A 22,655-nucleotide genomic window follows, 5' to 3' on the forward strand; every position below is an offset into this window, starting at 1 on the left:
TGTGGGGTCTAATGGAATGGGAGCTCACCTGCCCCCCAAGGCTGGTCTTTGCTCTCTGATCCCTGGAAAATAAAAGTCAATTCAGGGAGATCTCCAGGTCCCACTTGGATGTTGTGAGCCCTAAAGGGTTATGCTCTGCAATGCTCTGCAATGCCGAATCATGTTCAGAGGCAGGTGTTTTTCAGCTGAATACTGTCCCTGCACCATGAAGCATTGCTTTTTGGGAGAAATCAATTGAATTGATGCTCAGAAACATATTTTGTTCACCACCTGGGAAAGGCCATATCTCACAGCTGTTGTGTTATCTGACACTGAAAGTTTTCCAATGAGATCGAGCAAATATTTCCTTTCCAAACAACCCTCTGCTTTCATTTCCATTGTCCACAGCTTACCCCTTAATACCAATGAGCCCTCAGAGAGAAAGAGAGACAGAGAGAGAGGCACAGAGAGAGACACAGAGAACAGGCATGATGAAATTACTGAATAAGTTGGCTGTGCTTAGCTTAGAGAAAACAAGATTACAGGGAGACATGGTAACACTTTCTCCTACCAGAAGGGTACACAGCAGTTTTATCCCAGCCCCAGAGAAGGTGAGTAGAAAAACTGGGTTTAAACAGCAAGGAAAGGGCACTCACAAGTGGAATGCATCAACCAGGAAAACTGGTGGCATTTCCGCACATCTGTAAAAATAGCATTACGCCAGCCCAATGGCATAATGCTAAATATAATCACGCCTCCCGGCCCCTCCGCACCTTTTTCCTGTCTCATTCTTCTCTGCCACCTTCTCGCGCTTCTCACCTTCCACATTGCCTGCTTGAAGAGAGCAACGCAGTTTATACACAACTCTCTTCTGCCTCTCAATCAAGCCAGGCAGCCAATCCCCTTTCTTCAAAATTTAAAGGTCCTGCAACACCCGCTAATTTTTTTTAATGCATACTTCTCCTTTGCTTTGCCTAAGCATTTAATCATAATCTTAATCATAGACGTATAGCACTTTTTGAACGCTATCCCTTCTTGAATCAGGAGTCTTGTTAATTTTAAAAATTAATCTCATTCCCAAGTTGGGTGAGGGGAGCTTTAGAGGGGTATGCTTTGTACTACAACATTTGGAAAAATTTCTTTCTGGCATCGCCTGTATGCTTGTCCACCTATTCGTTAGGATTTCAGATATTTTTTTAAAGATGTACCCGTCCCTGGGAGAGGGGGACGGGAGTGATGGAGGCAGGCACCTTTCATATGTTTTAGCCTCCATAATGTCCCTCCACTGGTTGCCTGCTGGTTGCTCTCCATTAGGTAGCGCTACATAGGTTGGTGAATCTACTTTTTGGGATTCACCAACTAGTGCTTTAAAATGGAGGATGTAACCAGCATTTTACTGCCCAGACGCAGCATGTTGGCGACGCCATATGGAAGGGCCCAAATATAACAACGAAAGGTCAGCATTTCACTATTTTTAACGGGTGCCGAAATCTCCCAGGAGATCTCCTTCCTCCAATCACTGCTAAAGGGAAAGCATACTGAGTAGATGCCAGAGACCAAGGAAACTTTATAACTGGAGGTGCATGTTTATATGCTAGATCCCTACCAGGACTGTTCCACTTTAAATCACAGAGGGGGGGGGGGATTGTAGGTTTCATGCTCTGTGTGTGAAAAGCAAGCATGTCAGAGGAAAATAATCTAAGAGGACCACTAAGCCTTGGCCTTCTTCCAAATGAACTTCTGGCTGTCAGACAATCGTTGGATCTCCAGGCTGCACAACCCACACGGAACCAATCGGCTATAGAACTGAGGAGCATGAAAACATGTCACTCACAAGCTCTAATGAGAAGTGGTACAGCCCCAGCAGAAGCATGCCCCATGATAATTCAGAATGTGTCATTCGCTTATGTTTGATCAAAGGCAAGTGGGAAAGCTTAGATCCCCACCCGAATTCTCCCCAACAGCAGAACAACATCGAAGACGTTAGATCATTGATCATTATTTCAACAGGAAACAAATATGGAAGATATTCAGCATGCCGGTGCCCTAGCAAAATGGTGGAGGAAAACGCTGAATTTTAAAATAAATCTGAGGTCCTTCATAACTGAGCAAATCCTTGCTCTGCTTCTCTCCAAGCAAATGTTCTTCATAGACTAAGCAGTGGCTGCCCTCTAGTGCTCATTGTGGCAAACTGCATGGACCAAGAAGATCCAAAATCTGGGTTTAAAATTAAATCTTGCGTTCTCCAAATAAAAAGCCCATTTCTAATTGCAGCAATTTCAATGAAAGCAACAAATCGATGGCTCTGTAAATTTCAAGAGCAGCAGGGCTACTACGCATTTTCATCTGAGCCATATAGAAGGGCGGCATAGAAATAAAATAAAATAAAATCTTTGAAAAAGGTAAGCAATTATAGATTAGCATTCTGTTCACATTGTAATTTGATTGCAAACAACAAGCCAAAGTCCCCAATTCAAAATTATTCTATTTTATCATAAATGTCTCCTGGATGTGCATGCTCAAACTACTTCCCTTTGCCTCTCTCCTCTGTTTGCTTTTTGTCCAGAAAAAAAACCGACATTAACTCAGTCCTTGATGGATTTTCATTGGCTCCAGGAACTGGTCCGAAAATACAGCAGCCAGACTGCTAGGGCTTTATATTTTAATGACAAGAGGTTCTAATTACTGATACTACAAAACTGAATACAAACTGCTTCATGGTTTCTCATAATTTTGTTGGCACTAGGACAAAAGTTCTATAGCAGTGGTCCCCAACCTGCGGGCTGCGAAAGCCATGGTCCCGGGCCGCGGTTCCCTCTCCCCGCTCCCCCGTAGTAAAAAACTTCCCAGGCCGCAAGCTTGCGGCCCGGGAAGCTTCTTACTGCGGGAGGGGGGGAGAGGGAATCAGGGCCGCGCCCGCGCATTGCGTGATGCGCGAGTGTGGCCGCGCATGCACGATGCGCAGGTGCAGCCGCGCATTGCGATGCGTGGGCAGGGCAGTTGCCCTGCCAGTCCCCAACCTAAAAAAGGTTGGGGACCACTGATCTATAGTACTTAAAGAAATATGATGATTATGTTATCTGTTCAGTCGTGTCCAACCCTCAGCGATTCTATAGGAACGTTTTTGCCATACGTTTCTGTCAATGACTGCTTCTTTTAGTTGGTTCATTAATACAGAGGTCACCTTTAAACAATTTAATCACGAAAATGGAAATTGTTCAAGACTTTCTATTCCATGGCTCAATCATCAACCTAAAGGGAGACTGCAACCAAGAAATCAGAAGGAGATTGAGACTGGGAAGGGAGCTAGACAATTTTCTTAAATGTAAAGATATGTCGCTAGCAACTAAGATCAAAAGAGACCATGCCATAGTATTCCCCATTACTAAGTATGTGTGTGAAAATTGGAAAATGAAGAATGCTGAGAGGAAGAAAACAGATCCCTTGGAGTCTTCTCCAGAGAATGTTTGCCCACTGTCTCATCATAGGATTTTTCTTCTGTCTTTACTCTTTTATAGAAATAAATTTCAAGTATGCATTAAAAACTCAATACTTCAGGGAAGGTGCTAATGGAAAAATATTGTAGGACATATTCAGATATACATATTCCTAACTGAAAATACAGACTTTCAAAGTAATGTATCAGTAAGTTTCAATAAAGCGTTGTAGTCTGAGGATAGTAAAAGTGAACTTGGGGGGGGTGAGAATTTAACCGGATGAATGTCCTATAACAGTTTCGCATGGCCTGCAGACGGGAGCTCCTATATTCTAGAAGCCTTTGGGCTCTCCATGAACCTCCATAACAAAATAAATGGAGAATTGGACTTCTAGCCCTTTTATCATCTTTTTATCTCCCTTCTGAATCCTGTTCAGTTTGCTAACATGCTTTTCAAGATCCATCTTTTGCATCCGGAGGAACTGGCAAGGGCAGAAAGGGAATGATGCATCCCACATGGCTTCCACTGGCCAGATCACGTGGGCTTTCATACAAGCTTGCCCAGGCACATTTTTTCATTGCCTTGAGGCAAGCTTGTATGAAGCACAAGCTCTCTCTCTCTCTTCTTCACGGCTCCATTTGACATGTCCTTACAGAGGTCCTATCTTCCCCATCAGTCATAACTGACTTAACGATGATTCTGTAGGGTTTTTGAGGCAAGAAGCTAACACAGAAGGTTTGCTATTGCCTGCTTCTGGACTGGCACCTTGGACTTACTTGTTGGCCTCCCATACAAGTGCTCACCCGGGCAAATCTTGCTTAGCTTCTGAGATCTGACAAGATTGGGCTGGCTTGGGCCATCCATCCAGATCAGGGCAGCAGAGGTCCTTCCTGCTCTTATGCCATTTTACAGATGAACGTGGCTACCTGTCCAGCGTTGCCAAGGCACACTCCTACCTGTCCTCCTGAGCTCGAGCTAAGCGACCCGTGGCCAGCTATTAGCAAAGTCAAATCTTTCCTTTGCAGTGGTGAAGAAAATGGATTAGGCCCATTGCCTTTTCTCTGCCTCATCTCATTTATCACCCTGACAAGACTTAGAAATGAATGTCCTCTGCATCATATCAGCACCTTTCTTTCACACATCAGTTATTCTCTTCTTCAAAAGCATAACAGAGCATCTTTATGAGTGTTATTCTGTTCCCTTCTCCTAACAGCCACGTGAGGTTTGGTTGGGATGAAATGGGGCAACATTTAAAGTCACCTTTGAGACTGAACTGGGCCCACGTTTGTATCTTCTTGGTGCTTTAAGTACTTCACCACACAGCACCAGATCCTTCAAGGGGGGGCGGAAGGCAGGAAAGAAGAAACAGCAGCAGACGGAGTCGCCTGGCCAGGCAGCCTGCCCCACTCCAAATTACCTCTTATTAAGCTAGGCCTGATTCCAGCATCATTCAGACAACGTAGCCTCTGAAAACCTAAATTATCTCAGTAATCCATGAAGAGATGGCCACGTTCCTTTCCATAAGCAGACCGACACAGGAAGGAACAACCTCATGTGATTACAGCTTCATGTCTGACAAAATATCCTTGGACTGAATCACAGAGAGATGGGGTTTTGTTGGCTACCATATCATCTCAGGAAGATAGCATAGTGCATACATCTTCTCCAAGCAATGAAAGGGCCCAGGAGATTCACCTCACCTGTGATGCTTCTCCTGAGAAAAAAGAGCATTGGAAACTCTAGGTATTTGCATAGTGTTTGCTTGCTGAACACATGGACCTTAGACATGCATGGTCATATGAACCAGGCCTGCTTTACAACCTGGAGCCAGTTTAGTAAGTGAATAATTCATCATTGGGATATTTAGGTAATATAGCAGAGTTGGCCCAGTCACAGAAGTGTGATATTGTGTTCAATAAAATAAATATTCCAAGTAAAATGTACATTTATTGAAGTCAAAGCAGTTCACATTCCAGCTGTGGTCTAAAGGAGAAACACCTACCCCAGGTGGCCAGATAATTCAGCATCATGTATACGGAAGCATGAGGGCACTGTTTCTACCTGCAGAGATGCTTGACTCCGTGAAGAGCAGTACTGAGAATGGGACAGAACAAAGGGGTCAGAGGGCAGCTCCTGGGTTAAGAAAAAGAAAGCCATTCCATTCAAGGCAATAACATTTTTACACAGTTAGGGTGATGTAGTGCCCCTCCCCCTCCAATGTCCAGGCATGCTGAGTCATTCTCTCCAACCCTCTTGGGTTTATCAAAATTGAGAAGAAGGGAGTTTGCACAAGGGAGTTAAAATTTTTGGTTTTCAACAAGACTTAAAGGTTCACAGTGGAATATATCCAAGATCGTTCACCTCCACCCACACATGTTAGCAAAAACTGTGAAGAAAGGTCAGGCACTCTTCCCCACCACCCCACAAGAGCACAAGGATGTGAGCCTTAAGTGGGCACACTAAAGAGCATAGACTCATTTAATGGGTAAACATAATATCTCAATATATGAACTGGCCAGAAATGGAGCAATTCTTACTTGTGATCTGCAAGACAAGGGAAAGGACTCCTTCCCATCCACAGAATGGCACTCTTGGTAGGCACAGGAAGAATGCCAGAAAACAAGGTGACCATACACTGATAGGGTTGCCAACCTCCAACAGATGGGGCCTGCAGACCTCCCAGAATTACAAGCCATCTCCAGACAGCAGAAAGTGGTTTTGCTGGAGAAAATGGCTGCTTTGGAGAATGGGCTTTATGGCATTATACCTGCTAAGGTCCCTCCACACCTTCCCCAGGCTCTATCCCAAAAAGCTCCAGGAATTTTCCAACACAGAGCTGGCAACCTTGCAGTCATCCCTGAGTTTTCGTGGCCTAGCACAGTGTTTCTCAACTTTTTTATGGCTGGGAAACCCTTGAAACGGGCTTCAGGCTTTGAGACACCCCCGAAGTGTCACGATCGTGCAGAATATGGCTGGGAAGCAGAGCTGTGTACATGTCCACTTAGGGCCCCTCCTCTTCCCACCCCCTCCAGGCCCATCATTGGCAATTTTGGGAGGGGGAGGCAGGTCAACATGACCATATATGGTCATATCACCCGATAAATGTTTAACAAATTTTTAAAATATATTTTAAAATTAATTAATTCCTACCCATTTGGGAAACCCTTCCAGGGTTGTCAAGATACCCCAGGGGTTCAAGGAACCTGGTTGAGAAAGCCTGGCCTAGCACGTAGGATACATGGTACTGCCAACTTTACTCTAAGGGAGGCCAGACTTCATTTTGTTTGCTTGTCCTCCCACAGCTCCACATACATCTGAAGAAGTGAGGTCTGACATAAACATTTATGCTGAAATACATTTTCTTATCCTTTAAACTGCCCCTCAACCTCTGTTTTATTTTGCTGTGATATCGAACAGTGCAGCACTAAGGACACCCTCCAATGGGTAAGCCCAGGTAGAGTTGCAATGTAACATGAATACCCCCTTGAAAAAATGTACTCTGTGGTTTATTGGCCTAAGGCCTGGAGGTGCTGCTGGCCAGTCAGAGGCACACCCATCATAGCTTCAAGGTGCTGGAGCTGCTGCAGGTGGGCAGGCACCTTTGAGCTTGTGCAGAGGGCCTGGGGGGAGGCAGGGCGCCAGGTGGAGGAAGGCAGATCCAGGTGGAGGAACTCTCGGGGATTTGGGGCTTGGAGCCTGAGGACAACAGGGGCTTCAGTGTGGGGCGATGCCATACAGTCCCTTTCTCCTCCGAAGCAGCTGCTTTAGCCAGAGGAACTGCTCTCTGTAGCCTGGAGAGGAGCTAGAATTCCAGGGGATCTCCAGGCCCCACCTGGAGGCTGGCATCCCGAGAAAGCAGCCCTTTCCCCCAGGCAAAACCATACAAAAGAATTACGATGATAATTTTATGGTTTTTAGGGTCACCACATCTTGAGGAACTGTATTAAATGGTTACAGCATTAGGAAGGTTGAGAACCACAGGCCTAAGTGGAACTACGCCCAGGTAAAACCACTCAGCCCTTAATAGTGCATTGAACCACTGCAGTACTACAGGTTTCCTGCCCCCTTCCTCTGCAATTCAGCCAATGGAGGTTGTACTTTCTCTGGACTCTCATAAAACCATAGAGTTGAAAGGTGCCAAACAGGCCATCTAGTCCAACCCCCTGCTCAATGCAGGATCAGCCTAAAGCATCTATCCAGCTGTTGCTTCAAGACTGCCAGTCAGGGGGAGATCACCACCTCCACCTCCCCTTTTTAATAACTTTGCCACTCTGATTCTAGACCGTCCTCACCCCAATAGAATCCATCTTCCCAACTGCAAGGGTGAAGCAAAGCGACTAATCGAGCATGCAATTTGCCTACTTGTGTTTGGCCAAAAGGATTTATTACCAGCGGTAATGTTCCAGGCTCTGTGATGGGGGAGACCCATGCTGCAGTTCATTAACTTAAAGGGGGGAGGATAGCAAGATATCTTTTTTCTATTTCAGGTTACGTTGTGTCAAGTTCACGGTGTATTTATAACTCCCAAAGCAATAAAATGCTTGAGTTGTCTGAGGCGGAAGCTAATTTCTCAGGAGGGTTGGTAAGCGTGTGGGTGGGCGCTTCCCTCTCCCCCCCTCTCCCCACTCTGTTCTCACCTTGAAGTGTTAGCAGCTTCTGCTCTGGCCCAAGCTCGGCTTGCGAATTAATGACTCTGAAATCATATGAACAAAAAATATCTCATTCTCTTCAATGAAAAAAAAATGTACATCTGTCCACCTTGTCTTCAAAAAGAGAGCACCATAAGCAATATAAAACTCACCATAAAAATGCTAATGCAGCAATGTCACCGCAGCCAAATAAAAATAAGCAACTATGTTCAACGTTCAAGTTCAGGACTCTGAGGAAAAAGACCTGTCTTTTGACCTGTCTTTTTATAAAGATGGGGGGAACTCAAATGGACAAGATGATCTGTTTGTAAATATGAAAATACCTTGGGATGAAGTTGAAAAGTAGAGCTCAGCATACAGAAAGTCCAGGATTCAATCCCCAGCATCTCAGTTTAAAAGCATCTGGCAGTAGGCGATGTGGGAAAGCTCTGCCTGAGGCCCTGGGGAACCTGCCGCCATGCTGAGCAGACAAGACTGGCCTCAATGGACCGGTCGACTGACTCAGGATAAGGCAGCTTAATGTGTGTGTGTGTGTGTGTGTGTGTGTGTGTGCGTGTGCACCCTTGCTGCAGTCTGCTCCCTTTCTGCGTCTGCACAGCCAGGGGCATCTGTCAGTAAAATGACGCAAGATTAGCTATTTCACTGTTCTGGTACAATAGACCCATGTTGGCCCTCAGACAAAATGGTTATCATGCATATCTAGAGGCCTATGTGTAATCCATACCATAGTGTAAGGCAGTTTCCTGTGTTGAGGTCATCACACTGCTTTCTTCCTACAACTAGCTTGAATTCTACTACTGGAAGAACCTTGCATTTTCTAAGTGATGAAAGGCTGATATCTGACTTTTTAAAAGCACTCTTCTGTGTGCTTCCCTCTTGAACCCACTGGGGTTGAAACGCTGGTTCCAAATTATCTTCTGGCTCAAACAGATTTGCAAGGAATCTCTTTCTTCCACTGCTCTGTCCTAGTCTTTTGCTCTGCAAACCTGAGGGAATGGACCGTGGCCTTTTCCTCATGGATGTACAGTACCCAGGTTTTTTTCTTCTTGGCATTCTAGAAATAACAAGCTCACTCAGTGAGAGGACACTAGCACATGCGCAGAAGGCTTTTAGCAGAAAGGCAGAAAGGAAAAGGCAGATGGTAATGAGAATTCATGTTTTAATTTTTATGCAGGTACAAACAGGGACCTGAATTTAAGCAGCAGAATATCTTCACAGGGCATCATCCATGAGCACCAGTGTGAAGTGGTGAAGAGCAGCAGACTCTTAACTATGGAACCAGGCTGGATTCCCAACTCCCCCTTCACATGAAGTCTACTGGTTGACCTTGGGCCAGAACTCTCTCAGCCCCACCAGGCACCTGTTGTGGGGAAGGGAAGTGTTGTATATGCTGCCCTGCTGAGGACTGAGCTTGAAGTCCAGGGCAGGAGCAAGATTGACATCCTCTGATTGGCTCAGAGCCGGCTGGCTTCCCCAGTGAGTTCAAACAACCTAGCCGCAGCCCAATTGACCAGCTAGCGGTAGGATCCTTCAGAGATCCAACTGGTTTAAACAGACGTGTAACCAATCACCTGCAGCTAATGGTGATCTATTGTTCTACTCATGTATATATTGGGGGGTTGTTGTGAGATATTTCAGTGAAGTCTTGGTGCTACTTGTATTATGTGTCTTGACCAATAAAGAGATGCAATGATTCCAGTGTGTACGTTCCTGAACCCACGGATTAAACAGGAAGGGAAGGCCCTTGTAAGCTGCTTCGAGACCCCTTAGGATAGAGAAAAGCAGGGTACAAAAAGCATGCTCTTCTTCATCTATGAACATTGTGAGCATTTCCGCACCCTTTAGCGTAACGTTTACCATAAATAGTCATTATATTCCAGCCCTTGCATATGACGTCGCCAACGTCCAGCGTCTAAGCAGCAACTGGTCAGCTATATCCACCATTTTAAAGCGCTAGTTGGTGAATTCCAAAAAGTGGATTCACCAACATATGTAGCGCTGCTTACTGGTCAGCAACCAGCAGGCCACCACCAAAAAAATGTATGGAGGTGAAGAAGCACTATCCCCGCCTCCAATGTCCCGCCCTCATACCTGCCTCACTTTCCCTTCTCCTGGGAACTGCCTGGAGCAACTAATAGGCAGTTTCCACATTCGTGCAGGCAAAGGCAAAAAAATTTCCCCCAAAGTTGTAGCACAAAGCATGCTTCTCCAAGCTCCCCCACCCCCCGCAATCAGGAACAAGATTTATTTTTAAAAGAAACAAGACTTGTCAGTCCATAAGGGGTGGCAGTAAAGAAGCACTATGCATCTATAATTAGATGCATAGGCATTTCAACAGAGAGGTACTGATTTTAAAAAATAGCAGGCATCGCAGCCCTTTAAAGCATGGGAAAAGGGGACTGGCTGCCTGGCTTGATTGACAGGAGGAAGAGAGTCATGTATAAATTGTGTTGCTGTCTTCTGCCATTTCCAGCAGCTCTTGCGGAGGGGGAGAAACACAAAATGGTGCCAGAGAACGGCGAGACAACATAAATGGTGAGGAGAGGCCGGGAAGCACAATTTTATGTAGCGTTAGCTGGCGTAACACTATTTTTAAAGATGTACAGAAATGCTCTGTGTTTTTTTAATGCAACTTTCATCTCCTGTATTTTTCACTATTACAATTTGCAATGAATCTCACCAAAAATGAGGTCAGTTTCTTGGACCTTTGATTTATAATTTAAAATGCCAACGATTGTTCAAGAACCACAGAGATATCCTAATAACAGTTCCTCAGAGGCTGATACTGTCGTGCAAACAGGAGAAAACTTCCACATTCTTATAGGGTAGCAGTTCTCACATTTACAAAACAGGTCTAGGCAGGTAAGACTTGATACATTGGACAACCTGTTTATACAAGCTTAGAGACCGAGCAGCAGAATATACTAAATGTTAAAATACAAATATTTATTACTGTTCATGTGCACAGTTATGATTTTAAAAACATCACTATGAATTCTGTACCACCATACTTCCCCCGTCCCCCCACTATGGGGATCCCCAGTCCCTGGCTGGCCATCTCCCTCTTCACCGTTCTTCACTCTCCCCTTTTCCCCCAAAAACATGCCAATTTCCCACCCCTTCACCCTCCAACAATAAATAGTACCAAGAGAATAATAACCAGCAATGTAACAATTCAAAACCTCTCCCCCCCCCCTGAAAAACACAACAGTCTGTTAGGACTCCCTCACCAATCTCCTCACCTCTGGGGGGGGGGGTCTGGGGATCACAGTGCTTAAATCACAACTTCATACAAGAAGCTCTACTATAAATGGTATGATGGGGGGAGGGTCCCCTGTCCATCTGTAAAAGCAGATAAAAAAAGAGACATCAGGCCAGGGCCAGGCCAGGTAGACTTCCTCAGGTCCTGCATGTGGGCATTGGCCACAAGGGGACCAGATAATCTCATAGGGCTCAAAACCAATGCTGACATTTGCATCCATGGCTCACATCCCCCTGGTCATATACGCCTGGAGAAGATGAAGACCACAACAGCCCAGCCAGCAGCCAACCTTCCACCCCCCACTACAGTTACCTGCCCAGCCAACAAAATGTAAGGCCAGGTGGCCAGAAGACTGAAGAGCGGAAGTCTGAGTTGTCCTGAAGAGCTGTTGAGGAGCTGATAGGCTCAGATAGTCTAGCAAGGAATTAGTGAGCTGGCAGGCCCAGATGGTCTTCAGAGGGCTGATGAAGCAAGCTTAAGGCAGCAAGAAGGTTGAGGGGCTGGCAAGTCGAGGAAGGGCTCTGGAATGCAGGAGGAATCCCAAACAGTTGCTAAGCAAATGCTCCATGAGGTTAAATGGCTGGCAGAACAAATGGAAAAGGCCTAGAGGGCTGAAAAGAGCCAAAATGCTCCAGGTCCAGGAACAAGCGCTGAGGAAACCACAGTGCCATGGCAATCAGAAATGGGAGCTGCAATGCCAGGCCACATTAGGAAAAACTGCGCAGGGAGACAGAGACTCGCGAGAAGGCCCTAGAACAGCAATGGCAAGCCAGTAGCCAGCAGTGGCAGGCAGACAAAGTCCCGATATGAGATGATGGAGAAGCACCCCAGATTCAAGCCACCCAAAAAAGATAGGGAGGTGACCAGGTTGCATGCAAGGGGCAGTAAACAGTAGGCAGGCAGGAGATTAAAGATGGGATTTTATTCCAGGCTATAGGTGAGCACCTAAAGATGTTCCTATACCACTGCCACCTTGAAACCTTGACTGACCCCCCCCCCCGATCAGTAATATCTCCTTGTTGTCCCCAGCATAGAATCATAGAATCATAGAGTTGGAAGGGGCCATACAGGCCATCTAGTCCAACCCCCTGCTCAACGCAGGATCAGCCCTAAGCATCCTAAAGCATCCAAGAAAAGTGTGTATCCAACCTTTGTTTGAAGACTGCCAGTGAGGTGGAGCTCACCACCTCCTTAGGCAGCCTATTCCACTGCTGAACTACTCTGACTGTGAAAAACTTTTTCCTGATATCTAGCCTATATCGTTGTACTTGAAGTTTAAACCCATTACTGCGTGTCCTCTCCTCTGCAGCCAGCAGAAACAGCATCCTGCCCTCCTCCAAGTCAGTGGTCCCCAACCTGCGGGCCGCGGCCCGGCGCCGGGCCGCAAAGGCCATGGCGCCGGGCCGCGGCTCCCTCTCCCCGCCCCCCCCACCCCCGCAGTAAAAAACTTCCCAGGCCGCAAGCTTGCGGCCCGGGAAGCTACTTACTGCGGGAGGGCGGGGAGAAGGAATCAGGGCCGGGCCGCGCCCGTGCAGGCCGCGCCGGCGCGGCCCGATCCACGGGCGCGGCCCGCGGGTGTGGCCCGATTCGCGGGCGCGGCCGGGCGCGGCTCGCGGGTGCGGCCGGCGGGCGCGGCCGGCGGGCGCGGCCGGGCGCGGCTCGCGGGTGCGGCCGGTGGGCGCGGCACGAGGCGCAGGCGCGGGCGCGGCCCGAAGCGTGGGCGTGGCCCGCGCAGGCGCGGTCCCTGCGGGCGCGGCCCAATGCCCTGCCGGTCCCCAGCCTAAAAAAGGTTGGGGACCATTGCTCCAAGTGACAACCTTTCAAATACTTAAAGAGGGCTATCATGTCCCCTCTCAACCTCCTTTTCTCCAGGCTGAACATTCCCAAGTCCCTCAACCTATCTTCATAGGGCTTGGTCCCTTGGCCCCAGATCATCTTCATCGCTCTCCTCTGTACCCTTTCAATTTTATCTACGTCCTTCTTGAAGTGAGGCCTCCAGAACTGCACACAGTAGTCCAAGTGTGGTCTGACCAGTGCCGTGTACAATGGGACTATGACATCTTGTGATTTTGATGTGATGCCTCTGTTGATACAGCCCAAAATGGCATTTGCCTTTTTTACCGCTGCATCACACTGCCTGCTCATGTTTAGTTTACAATCCACAAGTACCCCAAGGTCTCGCTCACACACAGTGTTACCTAGAAGCGTATCCCCCATCCAGTAGGCATGCTTTTCATTTTTCTGACCCAGAGGCAGAACTTTATACTTATCTTTATTAAATTTCATCTTGTTCTCATTTGCCCATTTTTCCATTGTGTTCAGATCTCGTTGAACTCTGTCTCTATCTTCCAGAGTATTTGCCAGTCCTCCCAATTTGGTGTCATCTGCAAACTTGATGAGTAGTCCCTCCACCCCCTCATCTAGATCATTAATAAATATGTTAAAAAGTACTGGGCCAAGCCCCGAGCCCTGAGGTACCCCGCTACTCACCTCTCTCCAGTCTGATGAAACACCATTGACAACAACTCTTTGAGTGCGGTTCTCTAACCAATTCCCTATCCACCTAACTATCTGAAAATCCAGATTGCAGTCCTTCATCAGAACATCATGGGGAACCTTGTCAAAAACTTTACTAAAATCCAAGTAAATGACATCAACCGAATTTCCCCGATCCAGCAAACCTGTTACTTGGTCAAAAAAGGAAACCAGGTTGGTCTGGCAGGACCTGTTGGAGACAAATCCATGCTGACTTCCTTGGATCACCAAATTGTCCTCCAGATGTTTGCAGATCGCTCCCTTTAATATCTGCTCCATTATCCAGTGTTCCCTTTTCATCTCAGCACCCAACTTGGAGAAAATAGCAAACAGCAAGCAAGAGGGCAAGATTAACTGCCCCTCCTCTTGCCTGTCATTCCTATTCAATTTAATAACAGGCAAAAATACACAGAACAAAGTAGTTTACATAAGCACAAAACATTTAATTATATAGATTAAGAAATCTCCCAAGCCTGACAAAGTGCAATGATTGACAGAAAGCAGAAATATTGTGCACAGAAATAGTATGATTAATTTAATCATATTTGGCAGGCAAATTGGTTAGATGATGTCCCTTTCAGGGATCTAACTCCTGAGACTTTCCCCACATTGTTCCTCCTGCTCTCTGGGAGAATGAAACTAGACAGTCAAGTATCAGAAAAGTGATGAGATAGGAATTTATCAGGGAGAGATTATCTAGTTTCCACATGGTGTTGGTATTAATACAGAAGAAGTCCGACAGTACAATCTCTTATCTCTATGAGGTAGAACCATCTATTCTACTACCTGCACACTTTGCCACCTGAGTACTGACCTGGACCACTCCAACAAAAGAGCAAAGAAGCTGGAATAATTATATATTGGCCTATAGGACTGGGAAAGTCTGTTAAAAGTCAAAGGCCTAGAGGGCTGAAAAGAGCCAAAATGCTCCAGGTCCAGGAACAAGCGCTGAGAAAACCACAGTTCTGCCAGGAACCTAGGCGTGATTCTGGACGCCTCCCTCACAATGGAGGCCCAGATCACAAAGGTAGCGAGGCTGGCATTCTACCATCTCCGCCAAGCCAAACTACTAGCGCCCTACCTGGCCCCGGAACACCTAGCCACAGTGATCCATGCGACGGTCACCTCTAGACTGGACTTTTGTAACTCGCTCTACGCAGGCCTGCCCTTAGCCCTGACCCAGAAATTACAACTGGTTCAATATGCAGGAGCCAGGATCCTCACAGCAACACCGTGGAGGTCCCACATCCGGCCCATTCTCCACCAGCTGCAATGGTTACCAGTTGAATTCCGGATCAGACTAAAGGTTCTGGTAATTACCTTCAAGGCCATACGTGGTCAGGGCCCAGTGTACCTGAGGGACCGGCTCCCCGCCTGTGCCCCCAAAAGAGCTCTGCGCTCTACTGCCTCCAATCATCTAAGGATCCCTGGCCCTAAAGAAGTCCGTCTGGTCTCGACCAGGGCCAGAGCATTCTCTGTTCTGGCCCCTACCTGGTGGAACGAGGTCCCAGAGGAGATCAGAGCCCTGACGGAGCTTAAACAGTTCCACAGGGCCTGCAAAAAGGAGCTCCTCCACCAGACATTTGGCCGAGACCAGACGTAATCAACAGCAACCAAGGGCCCCTGCTCCCCCCCTCCCCCCCTCAGAATCCCATCAATAAGCCCTGGACCTGTTTGTATTACTCTTTTATTATAGTTATATTGTACTGTTATTTGGTTACAATTATTAGTTATCAGTTATACATGTTTTACAGACTGTTTTATGTATTGTTTTCTGTTATGATGTAAACCGCCCTGAGCCTCCGGGGAGGGCAGTATAGAAGTATGATAAATAAATAAATAAATAAACAAACAAACAAACAAACAAACAAATAAAGCCAATTTTGTAAGAATAGCAATATTCTGAGCATATATGTACTATGAACTTTTATTAGTGTGATATCACTTTAGTTGCCACGGCTTCCCACAACAGGATTTGGGCCCAGGGATGTGAAAAAATGGGTACTTATTTTATTCAGGTAGATTTAGTCCAAAATCTATTTGGGTATACTACTATCTTGTAGAGGGATTCAGGTTCAGATTATTCGGGTTCACCTGAAATGATTTGACTAAATTATAACCTACTAGTAAAAAAGCCCATTTGTAAAAATGGGCAGAGTGCAGGCATAAGGCGCGGCCCTCCTACCGTACCGGGAGCGGCTGGAGGAAGGCACGGCGGCGCGGGTGACGAAAGGCACACATGCTGGAGAGTCCAGGCATGCATGCTGTAGGGGGGGCGCCGGGGCCTGCGTCGGGGCATCGGCGTGAGCAACCATGCGTGTGAGTCGGCGCATGCCTGGTTCAGTGTTCCAGCATGGTGGCCAGCGTGCAGGGCGCACTTGGCCCTAGATTGGCACTCGTAGGGGCGAATCAGGAGCCGCTTTGCGGCTCCTGATTCGCCCTGGTGAGTTTTTATCACGGACAGAGCCCGCCCTAACTCCTCCCCAATAGCCCTTAGGGCTTTATTTAATCCGCTCCGCAGGAGCGGTTAAAGATAAAGATGGGACTATTAAAAGTCAACAGCCTATCTGTCTATTCAGTTCAGTCAGTCAGTCATTTATTACGGCCCTCAACCAATACAAAAACAATATAGAATAACATTTGTAGTTTAAAGTAAGTCTATTCAATTATGAATGGTGGAACTTTGGAATGATATTTGCTTGTTATAACATTTTAGTTAAAATATTTATTTTAAATGATGATCAGGTAAACTAAAGAAAAAAGATACCTCCTCTTAGCAAAAAGAAAAGGAAAGTTGGTTTTATATCTTTAGGACTCTCAAGACAGTTTATAATCCCCTTCCCTATTCCTCCCCACAACAAGCCCCTTGTGAGGCTGATGGGGTAGCGAGAGCTCTGAGAGAACTATGACAGGCCCAGTGCCACCCAGCTGGCTTCAGGTGGAGAAGTGGAGACTCAAACCCAGTCTTCCAGAGTAGAGGCCGCCACTATTAACCACTTTATGTCGGCATTTCAAGGCTCAGCAAGGCGGCCCACAGGTATGATAGAAATACTGTCAGGTATCCCAGCTCTACTTTCTCACTCACTGTTGCATTTCCTCTTCCCTATCAAGGATGATTTCACAGTGATTTCATTTACTTTATTTCTATCCTGCCTTTTCTCCCCAGTGGAGTCCCAAAAGTGGCTTACGTCATTCTTCTCTCCTCCCTTTTATCCTCACAACAATCTTGTGAGGTAGGTTAAGCTGAGAGTGTGTGTCACTCTCACCCAACATCAAGTTTCCAAGGCAGGGATTTGTCACTACTGCTATCCAGCATAACTATTTTTAAGTTGCTGCATAAATGAATATGGAATCATAGAATCCTAGAGTTGGAAGGGACCATACAGGTTATCTAGTCCAACCCGCTGCTCAATGCAGGGTCCGTCTAAAGTAGCGGTTCCCAAAGTGGGCGAGACCACCCTCCTGCAGGTGGTGGAAGGGCCCGGGGGGGACATTGAGGAATTTGGGGACAGTAGGGGGGGGCAACAGTCTGATTCTTCCTGTGGCTGCACCTGCTGAGGAAAAAGCCATGCTGCACTGGGTGTCTGTGCCCTGCCTACTGCTTCCCGAGTTCTGCCGCCTGTTTTGGTTCCCAAGAATAGCTTTTTACAGACTTGCCCTCTTACCAGACTTGTAATTTCTACGGTGGCCAAGAAAAGACAAAACAGTCTGCGCTGCGTTTTCATTGGGCTCTGAGAATTTAATGTGGTAGACCGTGTGCGAGGGAGAAGGATTGTTCCAGTGTGGGAAATTTCAAAATAGCAGTCTTTATTACTCCCCTGGCTGGCACACACCCTTCAATTTCCTAGCTCGTACAGGTTAGTAGTTTTTTCCCCTGTGTTATATTGTCTGTCTTTTGTATATGTGTGCAGGTGTGGGAGCTGTGAAGTCTCCTGGGGCTCCTGTCACCTCTGCTGGCTGAGCTGCACCCTCCTAAGGCTCTCCATGGGTCTCCAGCACCTCTTCACCCTCCCTTTCTTACTCCTACCATCTTGCCTCTTGCTCCATCCTCCACCCACACACTCCACTCCTTCCTCACTCTCTCCTCCCCTCCCTCCACAGGTTGGCTGCTGCATCTGATCCTGTCTGATCTGATCTTGCCTCCCTCACCTCCATTTCATCCCCGCCTGATTCCCACTGCTCCTCCTTTGCTCCTCCCCTGAGGTTACAAAGCTGCTCCTCTGTCCTCTTTCCTCGACGCCCAGCTGGTCTGCTGATGTCATATTGCCCAGCCAGCCTGTGTGTTCAGGTCCAGCATGCTGGATATAGCTGGCTTTCCCTGGGATCCTGCTTGGCTATGGGGCTGCCTGCTGCCTCCCTTGTGCTCCTGGAGCTCCACATGGGGCTAAGCATGATAACTGTTCCCCCACAGCCTCACCTCTGGCTGGAGAGACCAGTCTTGGCAGCAGTGTCTGCCTTGGCCAGAACTGGGATGTGGCAGCAGGGCTCACTTCCTGTGGCAGTGACTGTCCCTCTGCAGGAGGGGGGTGGCTGTGGCAAGCAGCCTTTCCTCTGGGTCGGTGCATTGACACAGTGTGGCAGCATCAGTACCACACAGGTGAGAAGTCCAGGACAGCCAGGAGGAGGCCCAGATAGGGGAGCATTAGGAATGTGGCCTGAGAGACAAGGAAGCGGCAGCCTGAAAAAGTCTGGGAACCACTGGCCTAAAGCATCCAGGATAAATATGAAATGCTAGAGTGCTAAATTTTGGTATACACTGCCATCTGGTGATAACATGGCATGGCAGCTGGCTATTACACCAAGGTCAGGAAAGTTGGGTTTCCCTTCAGCCATTAGGTAACACAGGCCTGTGAGCATGATCAAAGTGTGTCCAAATGATATTTTTGGTGTTAATATTTGGACAAGTCTCAACACAATAAGAGCTCACAAAATGAAGAAAGCCTCATTTGGGAGAGAGAAAAAACCTAGTTAGGTTTCCTGCAGCCTGCTTTATTTTTGAAGGTAGGTATTTTGTTTTGTGTGTGTGTGTGGTTTTGTAGATTTTAGTTTCCTGGATTTCCTATTACAGACCTGAAAGTCACCGTTTTACCCAAAAACAATCCCAATAACAACTCCAAACTCTTTCAGAGGAGTGAAAGAACTGAAATAGAACACATTAAAAAATTAACATATGCCAAACTCAGGGGATTTCCACACCCTTTAAGAATAGTGAGATACTTTCCTTTCATCGTCATGATATTCTGGCCCCTCCACATAACGCTGTCAACATGCAGCGTCTGAGCAGTAAACAGCGGCTACATCCTCAATTTTAAAGCACTAGTTGAATCCCAAGTGAATTCACCAACATATGTTGCGCTACCTACCAGACAGCAACAAGCAGGCCACCAACAAAAAAATGTATGGAGGCAAAAAAATGTATGCCTCCAATGTCCCACCCTCTCACCCACCCTTCTCCCAGGGATGGGAGGTTTTTTTTTTTTAAGTGAACTTCCTGGAGCAACAAACAGGCAGTCAATCGTGCAGGCAAATGCAAAAAAAAAAAAATCCAAATATTATAACACAAAGCATGCCTCTCTAAGCTCGCCCCCCCCCCCAAAATCAGGAATGAGATTTATTTTTAAAAGAAGCAAGACTCATGATTCCATAAGCGGTGGCAATAAAGAAGCACTATGCATCTGAGATTAGATACATCTATGATTAGATGCATTGGCATTTCAGCGGAGAACTGCTGATTTAAAACAAAATTAGCAGGCATCACGGGACCTTTGAAACATGGAGAAAGGGGATTGGCTGTCTGGCTTGATTGACAGGTGGAAGACAGTCGTGTATAAATCGTGTTGCTTTCTTCTGCCATTTCCATCAGCACTTATGGAGGGGGAGAAGTGCAAAATGGTGGCAGAGAAGAGCGAGACAGCAAAAAAGGTGAGGAGGGTCTGGAAGACTTGGATTTCCTTGGTCACCATACAATACAGGGATCCCTAACACAGTGTCTAAGGCAACCATGGTGCTGGCTCTCACCTTATCTAGAGCCCAAGTGTTTTTAGAAAGTAGGTGGGGCCAGATGGGCCATTTGCCCAGCAGGGCTTCTGACTGGCAACTGGAGATGATTGCCCGAGTATATTAAAATAACCTTGTTTCAGTTTGTGATTGTGTGGGTCAGAATTTATTTATTTTTAGATTTATATACAAACTAGGGGCAAAGCCCGTTGTATCCAAGAATACAACGGGCGCTAGCGCTTGGTAGTGGGAAGAGGAAGGGGAGGAGTTGTCCAGTCTGTAAGGGCATGGGGTTGAATGTGTGTGTTGTGTGGGAGGTTGTGGTGGCAAATGAGGAAAAGGATACCGGGGCCCTCAGCCTCAGGCACAGCCTGGTGCAGGTGCAGATAAGGAATGAGTACAGTGGCAGCTGGCCGTGCCCAGTGCTGAGCCCTGCTCACTTCACTGCTGCTGCACATCTCCTGGACCCAGCCCCACTGCCATTACATTAATAGGAAGAATTTCTGTAATTAAATCTAATATTTTATCCAGAATTATATTTCTGTTCCAAACTATACCTATTATAAATACAAACTACTGAAATGTTTGCAAAAGGATTTAATGAAATTCATTACTATCAACAAAAAGGACCAAAATGAAAACACACTGTGATTATAAGAGGTCAAGAATTTCCTAATTATTTTGAAGCACTGGCACTCACCTGACTTAATGAATATTAAAAAACATGTTTTTTGATAATAGAAGGGGAAGTGACTATTTATGGCTAGAATGTTTTTGGAGCATGTTTATATGTTGTATGGGAAAGGAAAAATTAATAAAGTTTGGTCAACATACACTAAGGTAAAGGTATCCCCTGTGCAAGCACCGAGTCATGTCTGACCCTTGGGGTGACGCCCTCCAGCGTTTTCATGGCAGACTCAATACAGGGTGGTTTGCCAGTGCCTTCCCCAGTCATTACCGTTTACCCCCCAGCAAGCTGGGTCCTCATTTTACCAACCTCGGAAGGATGGAAGGCTGAGTCAACCTTGAGCCGGCTGCTGGGATTGAACTCCCAGCCTCATGGCTTTCAGACGGCTGCCTTACCACTTTCAGACGGCTGCCTTACCACTCTGCGCCACAAGAGGCTCATCAACATACACTAAGATTTGTATTAAACAGGGTATCGAGAAAGTATAAGGTTAAATTATTAAACAAAATGTCATGTCTATCTCCTCTTGAAGGACTATCTAGGAGTCAAGTGTCTAAATGACAAAAAAAAACTTGACCCTTTGGAAATGCAAATTCAAACAATATTCTTGGTGTGTTGCCTAGATGCATGTACATGCATATATATTCAAAATATACGTACTCTCTAGAATCATAGAGTTGGAAGGGACCACACAGGCCATCTAGTCCAACCCCCTGCTCAACGCAGGATCAGCCCAAAGCATCCTAAAGCATCCAAGAAAAGTGTGCATCCAACCTGTGCTTGAAGACTGCCAGTGAGGGGAGCTCACCACCTCCTTAGGCAGCCTGTTCCACTGCTGAACTACTCTGACTGTGAAAAACTTTTTCCTGATATCTAGCCTATATCGTTGTACTTGAAGTTTAAACCCATTACTGCGTGTCCTCTCCTCTGCAGCCATTTACTCTTCTCTGTAAATGTGTGTATTCACTATACTGTAAATATATGTGTATGCATATTACTCTGTATATGCTCAGAAGTCACTGTAATACCCCCGACCCCCAAACGTGGCTGCCCTCCCCTGTATTATTTTGCCCCTCCTCCCCCAAAAAAGATTCTGGCCAGTAGCCTGAGCCAAACCGAGGCGTGCTGAGAAACGGAGCTCCAGAGGAGACCGAGAGGCCCTTCTCCCCTTCGTCCTCCGCGCACTCGCGGGCCAAGCGCTGTCTCCCAACCCTCGCGCTCCGCCCAGGTTCGATCCCCCGCGGCAGGATCTGGCAGTCCCTGGTGAAGCGCCGCAAGGCAGCGCCGCATCCCTGCTCGTCTCTTCTGGGTTACGAAACATCGAAGGGCGGGGGGGGGAACCCTCTCTGCTGCCCCCCCCATGCTCCGACTAGCCTATTTCGGGTTGGGGGGGAAATCCCATGACTCCCCCCCCCCCCGCCAGGCGGTTAAAGCCGTTTTGGCGGTTCCCCTCGGCCCGTTCGGCTATTTCCGTAGCAAGCGGGGGGGGGGGCGGCCCACGAGGCGGCGACGCGCTGAATAAAGGCTTCGGGAAGGAGGAATGGCGGCCACGGCTTTCGCGACGCCCTCGCGCCCCCCCTCCCCCGCCGCCATTTCAAGGCGGGCGCCCGCAAAGAGGGAAACCGGGCCCGTGGCTCGCTCGCTCTGCCCTCCTTTCCCTTCGCCCTCCGCCCGCTCGGTCGTTTCCGTGAGGGGGGCCCGCCTCGGCTGTTTCCGTCCCCGGCCGAGTCCGGCCTGGCACGAAGCGGGCCGGGGGGGGGGGAGGAGGAGGAGCGCGAGGAGGAGGCATGCTCGGCGGCGCTTGCTCCCTGGCCGCCTCTCCCTCAGTCGGCCGCTGCCGCCGCCTGCCTGCCTGCCTGCCTGCCTGCCTGTCGCCGGGGCTGGGAGAGCCCGAGCGCGCCTGTGTGTGTGTCTGTGTGTGTGTGTGTGTGTTATGTGAGTGACGCGGCGGAGGTGTAGTTTGACGCGGTGTGTTACGTGGGGGAGAGAATAAAACTGCGGCGAGAGCCTGGGCGCGAACGAAAGCAGTGACGGAGCAGCCTCTAGCCGGTAAGAGGAGAAAAGAAAAGGCCGAGGAAAGGAAAGAAGGCGATGCGGAGGCGGAGGCC

At 47.6% G+C, this 22,655-nt stretch overlaps 1 protein-coding gene and 1 long non-coding RNA gene across 9 annotated transcripts in view; one reads left to right on the plus strand and one right to left on the minus strand.

The window, feature by feature from the left end:
- The window catches only part of LOC143829020 (uncharacterized), a 113,789-nt gene that overhangs the window by 43,458 nt on the left and 47,676 nt on the right, over positions 1-22,655 (minus strand). For 6 of the 7 annotated variants that reach the window (XR_013227977.1, XR_013227972.1, XR_013227974.1 and 3 more), the window contains exons 3-4: positions 8,054-8,109; positions 5,419-5,510 (exon numbers count right to left, since the gene is read on the minus strand). This is a non-coding gene — a long non-coding RNA (uncharacterized LOC143829020). Of the gene's footprint in view, positions 1-5,418; positions 5,511-8,053; positions 8,110-14,676; positions 14,944-22,655 lie in introns of those variants that run through there. The other variant, XR_013227976.1, reaches the window with a different exon arrangement.
- CREB1 (cAMP responsive element binding protein 1) overlaps positions 22,297-22,655 on the plus strand; it is a 76,195-nt gene continuing 75,836 nt past the window's right edge. For both annotated transcript variants that reach the window (XM_077319258.1, XM_077319259.1), the window contains exon 1: positions 22,297-22,596. The gene's annotated coding sequence lies outside the window, so the exon portion shown is untranslated. The remainder of the gene's footprint in view (positions 22,597-22,655) is intronic.

Source organism: Paroedura picta, chromosome 2 (assembly GCF_049243985.1).
Source record: "Paroedura picta isolate Pp20150507F chromosome 2, Ppicta_v3.0, whole genome shotgun sequence".
Taxonomy (NCBI): Eukaryota; Metazoa; Chordata; class Lepidosauria; order Squamata; family Gekkonidae; genus Paroedura; species Paroedura picta.